Consider the following 13500-nt stretch of genomic DNA (forward strand, 5'->3'; position numbering starts at 1 on the left):
CACTCATCACTAGTTTATTTGCAGTTATACTAATTACAACTAGTTTAACCAAGTCAAACTGAACACAACTCCATCAACTCCACAATCAACTCCACTAAACTCAACTGCTTGAGTTCTAACTAAAGTCCTGCATGCAATAGCTCAACTGACTCACAAGAAAAGCGTATTTCCTTCTGACAGCTGCATGTGCCGCATATGTAGCTCAAACTGAAGTGCTCCAAGAGGATAAGATAATGTTTATAGTCTAAATATTATTATGAGACAATAATATTTGACTTTTCTATTTTTAGCCTGGCAGTCTAAAAATAGACTTTGATCACACCGCTGTGAACCAGAAATAGAAGTCCATCTATTTTTCCCAACATGACCAATCATCCATAAACAGCATCCTGCAACTCATAGACCATGATCCATATGTCTAAAAATAGACATAGTCTAAAAATAAACTTTGCGCCATAATTTGCCTGCGGGTCCACTTAGTGAAGGCGACTCCTTTCCACTAAACTCCATCATTTTATTGCATTCTCAACACTCCCTCTCAACAAGATATGGATTATCAGCGACCCCTATCCTGCCTCGGTGGTATTCGAATTTGCTCCTGGTGAGCTCCTTCGTCAAGATATCAGCATCCTGATCCTCCGTTGGAATGTATGAAAGTAACATGATTATCCGCTGCACACAATCTCTGATATGATGGTACCTCATGTCAATGTGCTTAGATCTATCATGAAATACAGGATTAGCCGAGAGTTTAATGCAACTCTGGTTATCACAGTAAATCACAGTAGGCTCCAAGTAAGAACCGAACAAACCGACCAGGATCTTCCTCATCCATATAGCTTCGCATGCAGCCAAACTTGCTGCCATATACTCGGCCTCTGCTGAACTGAGTGCCATGGATCTCTGCTTCCTGTTGTACCAAGAAACTGCTGGCGACAAGATACTGAAGACCCCTCTTGATGTGCTCTTTCTGTCTGTTAGGCTCCCTGCCCAATCTGCATCTGTGAAGCCACATAGCTTCACCTCATCCTCCTGTCTGTACCACAATCCATATCCCGATGTGCCTCTCAAATAACGCAATACATGCTTGTCTGCCTTCCAGAAGAGGTTGGTTGGCTTAACCATAGCTTGTGAAATCTGGTTAACAGCATAGCATATATCGGGTCGTGTATTGACCAGATACATAAGCGACCCCACCAACTATCGATAAACAGTGGCATCCACTTCTTCTGCCTAAGTGGCATCCTCCTTCCTCCAACCTCCAGGAAGAGGAGTATCAACAGGCTTGCAGCCATGCATGTTGAACTTTTCCAGTATCTCCCGAGCATACTTACCCTGAGAAACAAATAGTCCATCACTACGCTGCCAAATTTCCAATCTCAGGAAATAATGAAGGAGGCCCAAGTCCTTCATCTCAAACTCCTTAGCAAGATCATCCTTGCATGAAAGTATCAACAGCTCATCACCCGTTAGAATCAAATCATCTACATAAAGTACAATGATAAGCAACTTACCCTCCACCACAATCTGGTATAGGTTAGGATCCGCCTCACTCTTGGAGAATCCGAGTTCGGTGAAATAACTGTCTATTCGTGTGTACCAAGCACGTGATGCTTGTTTCAACCCATTCAGCGCTCTCTTGAGCCTACACACATGCGACTCGCTGCTGAAGATCTCAAAACCTTCGAGCTGCTCAATGTACACCTCCTCCTCAACGACTCTATTGAGGAACGTAGTCTTCACATCCATCTGATGAATGTGCCATCCCATCTGCGCTGAGAGAGCAAGAATCGTCCGTATGGAAAAATACCTTGCGACAGGTGCAAAGGTCTCCTCATAATCGATCCCCTCTATCTGTGAAAAGCCTCAGGCAACAAATCTTGCCTTGTACTTCTCCACACTCCCGTTAGCTGCCTGCTTAACTTTGTAGATCCATCTCGAACCCACCACTGATTTCCCTTCCGGTCTAAGAACAATCTCCCATGCACTGTTTCTGACAATCGAATCATACTCTTCCACCATGGCGTCTACCTATGCAGGATCCTCCACAGCTTCCTCGAAAGAGGATGGCTCAGTCACAACACATTTGCTCATAAGAGCCATGTATCCAGTGTACCGATTAGGTGACTGTCTCTGCCTGCGTTGGGATGTAGGTGGTCCTACAACTTTCTCTGCATCTTGAGCCAGTCGCTCAGCTTCTGTCAAGCGCTTTCGCCCTCTGATGGTTGGCGCTGCATGAGTGGTCTCTTCCACTCCATGAACTTCGTCCTGTGGCTGATCCACGTCTTGAAGCTCATCCTTAGGAACTAATAGCTCCTCATCTGCATGCAAGTGTGGCTCCCTCTCAAGCGAACACTTCATGGCTTTCTCCTCCTGAAATTTTATATCCCGTTGCACAACAATCTTACCACTGTCTGGAAAATACACACGATAGTTGTGGGGCGTATCAGTGTACCCCACAAATATCCTAACCTCTGCGGTCGGCTCCAAGTTCTTCCTGGCATCCTTTGTCACATGCATGTAAACATTAGCACCAAAAATCCTCAAATGAGAAAGATCAGGTTTCTTACCAGAATAAGCCTCCTCGGGTGTACTCATGCCAAGTATCCTGTGAGGACAACGGTTTTGCACATATACTGCAGTATTGCATGCTTCCGCCCACAAGTGAAGGGGTAGGCCCTGATCATGCAACATCGCCCGTGCAGCACCCACGATCGTTTTGTTCTTCTGCTTAGCAACCCCGTTTTGCTGTGGGTTATGGGGAGCTATGAGCTCTCTTCGAATCCCTTCTACACTGCAGAAATCCTTGAACTCGCCAGAGATGTATTCACCACCATTGTCGCTCCTAAGAGCCTTCACCTTATTCCCCAACTCCTTCTCAACCAGTGCTTTGAACTCACAGAACTTTGAGTATGTCTCGCTCTTCTTCTGCATGAAGAAGATCCAGCACTTACGAAAGAAATCATCAACAAAAATCACATAATACCTGTGTTTTGCTGTCGAAGCTATTGAGAAAGGTCCACACACGTCTGTGTGAATTCTCTCAAGGATCGTCGTGGCGCGACTATCCTTCTCGTGAAAGGTGGCTTTCACAAACTTTCCCAAAGTACACCCCTTGCACTGATCTGACTGCGCAAGAGTGCCTTTAGGAAGCCCTGTAGTGATCTGCTGCAGTATCTTCAAGGCTCCATGGTGAAGGTGACCCAATCTCCTGTGCCATAACTCACCATCATCCCGGCTCACCAATCCTTCTGCCTTGCATGCCATTGCTGTGCATCCATCTACATGCAACTGATAAAGGTTCCTCACTCGAACCCCTATCTTCCGGGTTTCTTCAGTTGTCTTGCTGCGCAGGAAAGCCTTTCCCTCGCTAAAAACAACATTATATCCCTTGTCTTCTAACATCGCCACAGAGATAAGATTCTTCTTCAATCTTGGAACATGCATCACTTCCTTCAATATGAAGGGTTTACCAGACTCCCTCTCAAAGGAAATGGTACTGATACCGGTTGCACTGTATCTACCATCATCACCCATCTCGATGTGCACTCCAAGATCTTTGTCCTCTAGATCAGAAAACAAATCTCGATCTCCTGTCATGTGAAAAGACGCACCACTGTCCAAGAACCACACCGATTCCATCACACTTGAAACCAAGCATGCGATCAATGAAAAATCAAGCTCAAACTGCGAGGCTAGAGCCTCTCCTGCTGCAGATCCAGCAGCTTGCTTGTTCTTCTTCTTCTGCGAACAATTAGTGGCATAGTGTCCGTGCTGGTGACAGTGAAAACACTTCACCTTGGACATGTCTTGCTTCTTGCCTTTCGCACCACACTGAGAAGCTTTCTTGTTCTTCCCCTCCTTTGCTTTGGCAACCAAAGCGCAATTTTCTTCATTAGGTCCCTTTGATGAAGATCCATCCTTGGTATTCCACCTGATCTTCTCCTGCACAAGATCTGACCAAAGTCTCTCCCATCCTGGCAATTTCTCCCGACCATTGACAAAGTTCTGATAGGAATGCCAACTCTTCGGAAGACCAAGGAGATCCAAGTTCACCAAGTCCTCATCATCGACAGTCACCCCCACACTTCCCAGCGCATCTCTACACTGAATGAACTTTGTGAGATACTTGGGCATACTGTCTCCCTTCTCACATTTGATGTTTTTGAGTTTATCCTTGAGCGCCAGCTTCCTCTGATCGCTCTTGCTTTGGAATAGATCTGTCAACGCTTTCCACATCAAGTATGGAGAAGCCTTTCCATGCAGGCTGGACACAATGTGATCCTTCACGCCCTCCAACAAAATCCTTCGACACTTTGTTGTCTTCGTTTGCCAAGCATCAACTTGGGTAGCATCAATAGGCTATGGGACATCAGCCTCTATGAAATCCTTCAGCCCATTATCATCCAACACTGCCTCCATCCTGTCCTTCCATGCAATATAGTTTGAGCTGCCCTCAAGAGCATACTCCAATCGCAATCCGTTGAAAGACATTACCTCGTTGATACCAAGAAAACACTGCTACAAATTCGAATTCCACCAGCTCCAAACTCAACCGCCTCTAATCTAGAATTCGTGAGAACAAAGTATTTCTCGTACAGATATTGACTGTATGGGCTTTTACCAGATATCTCACCTTCCAAAGGAAGGATGAATCCAGAGGCTACCTGGCCGATTACAGAATCTGCCTGAAGAAATAAGTAAACACTTTCTGAATAATAGATCTGATGATCAACAGCTCTGATACCATGTAGAAATTTTGAATAATAAACACTTATTCAACAAAGATTATCCCGATTATACACTATTGCGGAATACATGCATAATACATAACCTCCTCTACATTGATCATCAATTTAGCAGCATCAAAAACAATGAAACATCAATCGCATGCACACATTAACACAGTATGTAACCCGAGGAAAGCTTACAGCTGAAAACCCCACACTATCTGTATATTAATGATTGAGAACATGTAACATTACATAGTACAATACTCCTCACAAGTATCCAACACTATCTCCACCTGTTACACACAAAACTAGCTCAGATCCGAACAAGTCATAGGTTCAAATCTTCTCCGTTGCATTGCCTGCCTCTATTGCACAATACCTGCTGAGAATCACCCACACTGGAAATCACGTGAGCACAGGCTATAATACTGGGCAATCATCATGGGCATACTCAATCCATTGATTGTGCAAGATCTCATGCACAACTATAGTCACAACTGATAGCAATCTCAACCTCTAACACCTGTCTCCACTGAACTGTACATGCACTGACTTAACTGATGTATTCTTCAGTTGCATTATGAGTTAATAATTAGTGAATTAATTTAATCAATTAATTCACATCACTCATCACTAGTCTATTTGCAGTTAGACTAATTACAACTAGTTTAACCAAGTCAAACTGAACACAACTCCATCAACTCCACAATCAACTCCACCAAACTCAACTGCTTGAGTTCCAACTGAAGTCCTGCGTGCAATAGCTCAACTGACTGACAAGAAAAGCATATTTCCTTCTGACAGCTGCATGTGCCACATCTGTAGCTCAAACTGAAGTGTTCCAAGAGGGTAAGATAATGTTTATAGTCTAAATATTATTATGAGACAATAATATTTGACTTTTCTATTTTTAGCCTGACAGTCTAAAAATAGACTTTGATCACACCGCTGTGAACCAAAAATAGAAGTCCATCTATTTTTCCCAACATGACCAATCATCCATAAACAGCATCCTGCAACTCATAGACCATGATCCATATGTCTAAAAATAGACAATCTAAAAATAGACTTTGCGCCATAATTTCCCTGCGGGCCCACTTAGTGAAGGCGACTCCTTTCCACTAAGCTCCATCATCTTGTTGCATTCTCAACACCATTGGTATAAAGAGGAAAGGCCATGACAAGAAGCACCTTGAATATGCCCAACCAAGTGGTGAACACGAAAAAAATTGGGAGCTTGATGGAATTTATAATAAGAGCCCCAATTGACATGGAACTTTCTAAATAAAGTCCCCAGCCAATTAGAGGATTTCTTGGAACAAGCAAAAATGGAAGCAAGTAACTTCGCACCATACTAAACAGAACCAACAACGTGGGAACAATAGAATATAATGACATACCCTGCTCTAATTTCAAGAGGTAGAACTTAGATGGAGTTGTATAGGAGCCCATGCAAGCAATTATCGACAGAGCCAAAGTGACCAAATAAAATTGTGACTCGATTATAATCAAAGGAATCTCTACACCATACCTGCATCTTGCAATGATCTTGTTAGTTAGAAGAATAGGGTCTCCAATACTTAAAGAACAAGATGGTTCAATACAACATGGAAGAAAGCATCCATACCCTATTGTCTGATGCCTTTGCTCATGCCAAGAAAGCCCTAAGGGGAGAACTAACCATGACCACCAGTACCGTGGCTTCATCCATGGACCACTAGGAAAAGTGAAGATAAGTGATGACAATGTTTGGTCCACATGGCACATGTTATTTCAGCTGCAAATATGTAATACAACCTTAACTCTATCATTTAGGAAACCAACAAATTAAGGTGGATCAATTCTCCTTGAATATCGATGAAATGCTCGTATATAAAAATTGATTTGATGAAATTTTGACAATTTCTAGCATGGACTACACACACTCTCTTATAAAATGGAAAACATTTGAAACGTGAGAACAATGGTGTGTCCTTTCTAATCTAATGTAAGGACCACCATGTGAAATCAAATTATTATAGTTCTGCCATAATTTAGGCCTAATTGCACAAATGAATATATATAGAGAAAATAAAAAATATACTCTTAAGGATACACAATTAAGACTGATGGACATTAGGTTTAGCGCTCTCTGTATGTTTCGCGACATGGACTAATTGCCTCTCGTGGATTCTAGCTCTAGCGTTTGTAGCAGAGACTAATGCATGCGGGTTTTGGTGTAACAGTAATCGTGATTCCAACAAGTGGTATCAGAGCAATAGGTCTTGAGTTCAAAACTCACCAGGGTCGCACTGGGCGAAATTATTGGACAATTGGTTCAGTGCTCCCCTTGTGTTTTGTGACATGGACTAACCACCTCTCATGGATCCTAACTCTAGCGAATGTCACTGAGAGTAATGCCCACGAGTTTTAGTCTAATGGTAATTATGATTCCAAAAAAGACATCCCATGATGAGTTGTTTTTATATAGATATGCCTCATCTATTTCTTGATTAATTAAGGTTGTTGTGCAACCCTTACAATACATGGACGCAATGCTTTCAACTATGATTTTGTATACTTAGTATATTCATTATATTTTGTGCTATATTGTCCTTTTAGTAAGATGAAGCTTTACAAGCAAGCCTTCAATGCCCTCCTACTTTAATAATGGTTTACTAAGAGAGATCTTTTTATTTCTATTAACACAATCTCTAAGCTAACCAAGAAGCTTAAAGCTTCCTCAATGCCATGAAAAGACCACTAATAATAAAATCATTGGGAAGAAATCAATCAAGACCATCAAGACCTTATTATATTAAGAAGAATCAATGTGAAGTGCTGACAAAAGTAAGGCCGAGAAGATATCCAATGTAAGGGAAGTGCATCTAGGATGTGCAAAAAAACACTAAGGGTATACGTTAGCATTGGCTAATATAGAGGTAAATTCAGGAAAAACTGACATCACTAAAATGCAACAATAAATGAGTAATGATCTGGACCTCCCAAACCATGGTAAGAACATGTGTGCCTAATGTTGCAGACCTCCCAAACCATGGTGAGAACATGGATTAAGAACCTGGGTGCCTAATGCTGCAGACCTCCCAAGCCATGGTGAGAACATGGATTAAGAACCTGGGTCCCTAATGCTACGGACCTCCCAAGCCATGGTGAGAACATGGATTAAGAACATGGGTGCCTAATGCTGCGGACCTCCCAAGCCATGGTGAGAACATGGATTAAGAACATGGGTGCCTAATGCTGCGGACCTCCGAAGCCATGGTGAGAACATGGATTCCTACTAAGCGTGGAGTAATTGAGTAATGTTTGGGCACAAGCTTTGTTATACCATAATTAAAATCATTGAACCTTGACTAATTAGTTCAATTAGCAGAAAGAAACAAGAACTGATAGCAGATAGAAAGGGAGGCACTGAAAGTAAAGGACATATGTAAACGAGTGGAAGTACCCTTCTTCCATTACACAAGAGAAGGGTCTGTACTATCTCTGTTTTTTCTTAATGTTTTCAGTTCATGCATCATATCATGGAACACATTCACTGAGACCTACAGACAAAAATAAATAAACCACATTTAGAGACAGATATCAAAATTTAAACATAAATGACAGTACATACAACAAATGAATACAATCTGCTATTCATTTTCAAGTAACCAAGGTGTCGACGCTTGCAGGAGGGTTCTTCAACCAGTGGAGCATCTCGCCAGTTTAGGCATCTGTCAAAGAAAGAAAGCCAAAACGAAGTAGCATACCTGTAACAAAAAAAAGCCTGTATGGAAAATACAGGGATTAATGAAGGCGGCACAGAATTGCCCACACTTCAAAAGCTCATCCGTATTCTGCAGGAAAAGATTGTCCGCATCAAGCATGACAATGCGATCATTCTTGACTATGGTTCACGCATACCGCTTATTCAGCAAAAACTGTAAATCCCCTTGCTACTGCATAGGGTTTAGAGAAGCTGCAAAATACCATTTTGCTTGTGTCAAGGTTTGCAGGTGTCTCTGGATGGTAACAAAATATAATTTAATATTATGAAATAATGAATGATTAATCGATTTAGCTACTTTGAGTCAGGAAAATATATACATATATAATTTTAGGGACATGAAAATTTTAGGATTAATATTCGTAAATCGGCTATTTTTTATTATTTTATCAAAAAAATATATAGAAATTAAATATAAAACCATTAGAAAGTTGAATGTTTTTATAAATATATCAACGAACATTTTATAATTTACAAATTAAAATTTAGTAAAATTTGTAAAAATTTCTAAACTTTAATAAAAAATGTCATTCATAGAATTTTCCATGTTTAAGAGAAAAGGTCCCGATTTCCTTTGAAGCTGGAATTTTATGGAATGTAAAATTTTATAACACTGAAAATATAGTATCTCAAATAAAAAGATCTCCGCTTCTTTAAAAGTATTGTCTACTTCAAATTTCCAGTTCTTTACAACTTTTAGTCCGAACTAAATTATTTGACGTTGAATTGAGATTCGTTTTGAGCCTAAGCTCGCATAAAGGTACAAGACTACGCTTTGACTATGTAACTTCTGTTTGAACTGAGATTGGCTTTCAGCCTAAGCCCACCACATAAAGGCAGACGACTCATATGCATGACTATGTAATTCCATGGAAGTAGAAATTACTACATATATTAACATTTTTCAATTTTCACAATTTTCATTTTTCAATTTTCACAATTTTCAGTGTCAATCGCAACATAAAAATCTAAAGTTAAGATGGATCTATTCTGGTTTCTATTGTTATTTATTTAAAAAATAAATAAAATCACATTATATTATTATAAATCTTACCATACTGGATGGATTGTAGAATGAGTTTCCCTTGTTTGAGAGCAAAAAATATGCATAAATTTAACCCATTGAGGTTGAAATAACTAATGGTTTAGTGGTTGAGATGCGACATTCTTCACCATAAAGTGATCTTTACCATGATAGTGCAGAGTTAGGATTCATTTCTCCCTGTGAATTAAAAATAAAATGAAATCGAGTCATGTGCACAAAGAGATGCTGAATTTTTGCAGTCTGCAAAAGATGACAAGTCAAAGAGTTTTTTGCTGATTCCCTGAAAAAATAGGGAGCTCCAGCAAAAAGGTCACTTAAAAGGTAGATTTTTCCATTTTGCCTCAACTTTCTAATTCATTTTTTATTGCTCAGCAACTTATGTGTAAGTTTTAAGTTTTTTGCAATTACCTGGTGAATTCTGCCTGAAACAAGTCATCAGCCCAAAAAGAGGCTGGTATTTTGCAGTCTGCGAAAAATAGTGAGTAAACCAATATTTTGTTGATTTTTGGAAAAACCAGCAGCTACAGCAAGAGTCACTAACATGGAAGATCGTTTGTCTTGAATTTCGGAAGTATTCTTTATTGTTGGGCAACTTATGGTTCAGTTTTCCCATTTTTTACCAAGGTTTTCAAGTCAATGATTTTGAGCCCTTGCCAACGTTTTGCCAAGTCCAAGTTTCGCAACACTCATTTCCATAGCTCTCTCTTATTGTAATATGCATTTCTATCCCACTTTGGCAAACTGATAATTGTTGCAAAATGGGGCCCTCTTATCAGTGAGGTTCCATACTATATAATAATAACTTAAATTCCTGTGAAGCCACTTCAACTCTACATTTCACATTACATACGATAATGATATGGTTGCAGAAACCTCTGATGCATTAATGGGAACTCAATCCGCTAAACTAATTATTTTCCCATACCTTTCTGCAAGTATAAAAAGAGCTTAAATCAGTATTTAGTGCAGTAGACTTTGGTGCCTTAGTGTCATAGCTGTCAAATATTTAGTTCATATGTTTACAGAAAGAAAATGCACACTCCCAGTCTTTTTATTGGTATAGTGACGAATGCTACAAGGAATCAATCTTAATGTATCTCTCTATGCATGTCTATGCTATAGGGAATCGATCCTAATGTATCTCTGTATGCCTTTTCATTTACTTTGGCATACAATCTTATTTGACTGAAGGGGTATTGCAACACAGAAAATACATAACAGTCTTTTGCCGAAAACACATATCTGTAAGAAGAGGCTTTCAACCACAGCTAAATGATGTTCTTTTTCTCTTCAATGTGCTTATTTAAATATGTTGCAAGTTGTGTGAAAAATCTTTCCTTTTCTTTTGATGAAGAATGTGAATAATTCTGACCTCACCCACATATTCTTCACCAACCCAAAGATCTCAAAACATTTTTGGCTGCTTGCAAATATCTGTATACCTTCTAGGGAATTAATAGTTACTGAACCAAAACAGGGCACTAAAAACAAAATAACATCCATCATCTTTTATCTTGATTTTGAACTGGCAAAACTCAGGGTTAAAGCGGAACTGCATATTTATTAAACATACAAACTCTCACCATGGCTTGGGAGGTTGGCTACCAAGGCGAAGTTGGTAACACATATTGCTCGTTTCGTTTAGGTATTGCCAGTAATGCCATCAGAGCAACACACAAGTGTCCAAATGATGTAACTGGCTTGCACCTTCAAATAATTTTGAAGCCCATATTTATGGGAATAAACTTGCAAAATTTTGGCAGTCGCTGGATCTTAATAACTCACGTAAAAGTGCCAAAGGGAGTGCTAACAACCTGAAAATCATTGCAATTATTTTCCTTGTGTATGGCAGATGGAGCACTTCTATTGTTCTTCCTTCATATCATGTAGCAGAACATTCAAGTTAGGCACAGAGATTTAAGTTAGGCTTTTTTGAGGAACTATGCGTTCCTATGTCTGAAACGTATCCATTCCCTCAAAATGGTTCGCGCATCCTTTTGAAATGCATGCAACGTGGGTGAGGTAGGCCACAATAAAAATGGAAGCTTAGTAGACGGCTTAACACTCCGTTCACTCCACCAGCGGAGCAAGGTCCTGCTGGCATTAAATTGCCTGTTTAATTTCTCCAATTTTTCACACCTCCAACATTTGTGGTTCAGATGTGTCTCCCACAACAAACGCATGTACACTGCTCTTGACTTCAATCCAGCTACAACCAGGCTGCTTTCTCACCCCTCTATCTTTCATTAATTTTCTTACACTATCTACATGATCCCACATACCAGCGGAGGCATATATATTGGAAAGAAGCACATATGTCCCGGCATCCTGTGATTCCAACTCAAGAATGTGCTCAGCTGCATGCTTCGCCAGCTTCACATTTCCATGTATTCTGCAGGCACCAAGGAATGTTCGCCACACAACAAGACCAGGTTCCAAAGGCATTTTATTGATCAACTCCTCTGCCTCATCAAGAAATCCCGCACGCCCAAGAAGATCAACCATGCAGGCATAATGCTCCAATCTCGGGACAATGCCATAATCTTTACTCATGGATTCAAAGTACCGCCGCCCTTGTTCCAATAATCCTACATGGCTGCAAGCAGATAGAACACCTAGAAAGGTGACATGATTCACCTTCACGGCCAACTGCTGCATTTGGGAAAATAGAATTAGAGCCTCGTCACCCATCCCATGCTGGGCATATCCTGCAATCATAGTACTCCATGAAACCGTATCGTATTGAGACATTTTGTCAAACACATGGCGTGCATCTTTCATACTACCACATTTAGCATACATATCAACCAGGGCATTCCCTACATATACATCTGGCACAAGCCTGGTTTTAAGAAACTGACAATGTACCTGTTTAGCCTGTTGCAAAGCAGCCATTATAGCACATGCCTGAAAGATGCTGGCGAAGGTGAACATGTCCGGCTTCATACCCAAAACTTGCATTTGACAAAAAAGCCTCAAAGCATCATCGGCATGCCTGTTCTGAACATACATTGTAATCAATGAAGTCCAAGAAACCAGGTTTCTCTCAGGCATTTTGTCAAACACTTGGTGCGCATCCTTCATACTTTCGAGCTTTGCATACATATCAAGCAAAGAAGAACCCACAAAGACGTCCAAATCAAATTCAGCTTTGATGATAAAACCATGAAGCTGTTGGAGACTCCGGATAGAGGTACAAGTCCTCAGCACGCTCGCAAGTGTAAATTGGTTGGGCTGAGTACCCGAACGCAGCATATGGCAATACAGCTTCAAAGCCTCTTCGCTATAACCATGTTGAGCAAATCCAGATATCATGGAAGTCCAAGATACCAAGTCTGGGTGAGCAATTTGGTCAAACATTTGGCATGCATCTTCCACACCCCCACATCTGATGTACATGTTGAGAAGATTATTGAACAGATATGTATCTGCGTCAAAACAGGTTTTCGTGATGTGCGCATGGATCGATTTACCGTTGCGAAGAGATTTCATTCGAGTTGATGCCTGCAACAGACGCACGCACGCATAGGAGGCGCGCTGCTTCAACATATCCCCACTGGAGTGAGAGTTTTACACCAGTCATTTATATGCGTGTTTTCATTGTTAAGATGCCGTGGGGAATCTTGGCAGGCATGCTGCAATTTGATTAAACTTTCTGGTTGGAACAGAGGTTGGAATTTGCTTTGTCGCCATCTCTCTGCAATCTTGGCAGGCATGCTGCAATTTGATTAAACTTTCTGGTTGGAACAGAGGTTGGAATTTGCTTTGTCACCATCTCTCTGCAATCTTGGCAGGCATGCTGCAATTTGATTAAACTTTCTGGTTGGAACCGAGGTTGGAATTTGCTTCGTCACCCTCTCTGCAAGCGCAGCTTAACTATTTCATATTTCAACTTAATTGTGAGACGGAAAAAAACCTTTTAAAATGTTATTTACTTTGTATAACAATATATG

At 40.5% G+C, this 13500-nt stretch overlaps 1 pseudogene; it reads right to left on the reverse strand.

Annotated features, from left to right (window-relative positions):
- Positions 1-5864: 5864 nt before the first annotated feature.
- On the reverse strand, positions 5865-13096 carry LOC149226820 (pentatricopeptide repeat-containing protein At2g13600-like; annotated as a pseudogene).
- Between the last annotated feature and the right edge of the window lie 404 nt (positions 13097-13500).

This window comes from Pinus tabuliformis, chromosome J (assembly GCF_031772625.1).
Source record: "Pinus tabuliformis cultivar Carrire ecotype Pingquan chromosome J, CPIR1, whole genome shotgun sequence".
Lineage (NCBI taxonomy): Eukaryota > Viridiplantae > Streptophyta > Pinopsida > Pinales > Pinaceae > Pinus > Pinus tabuliformis.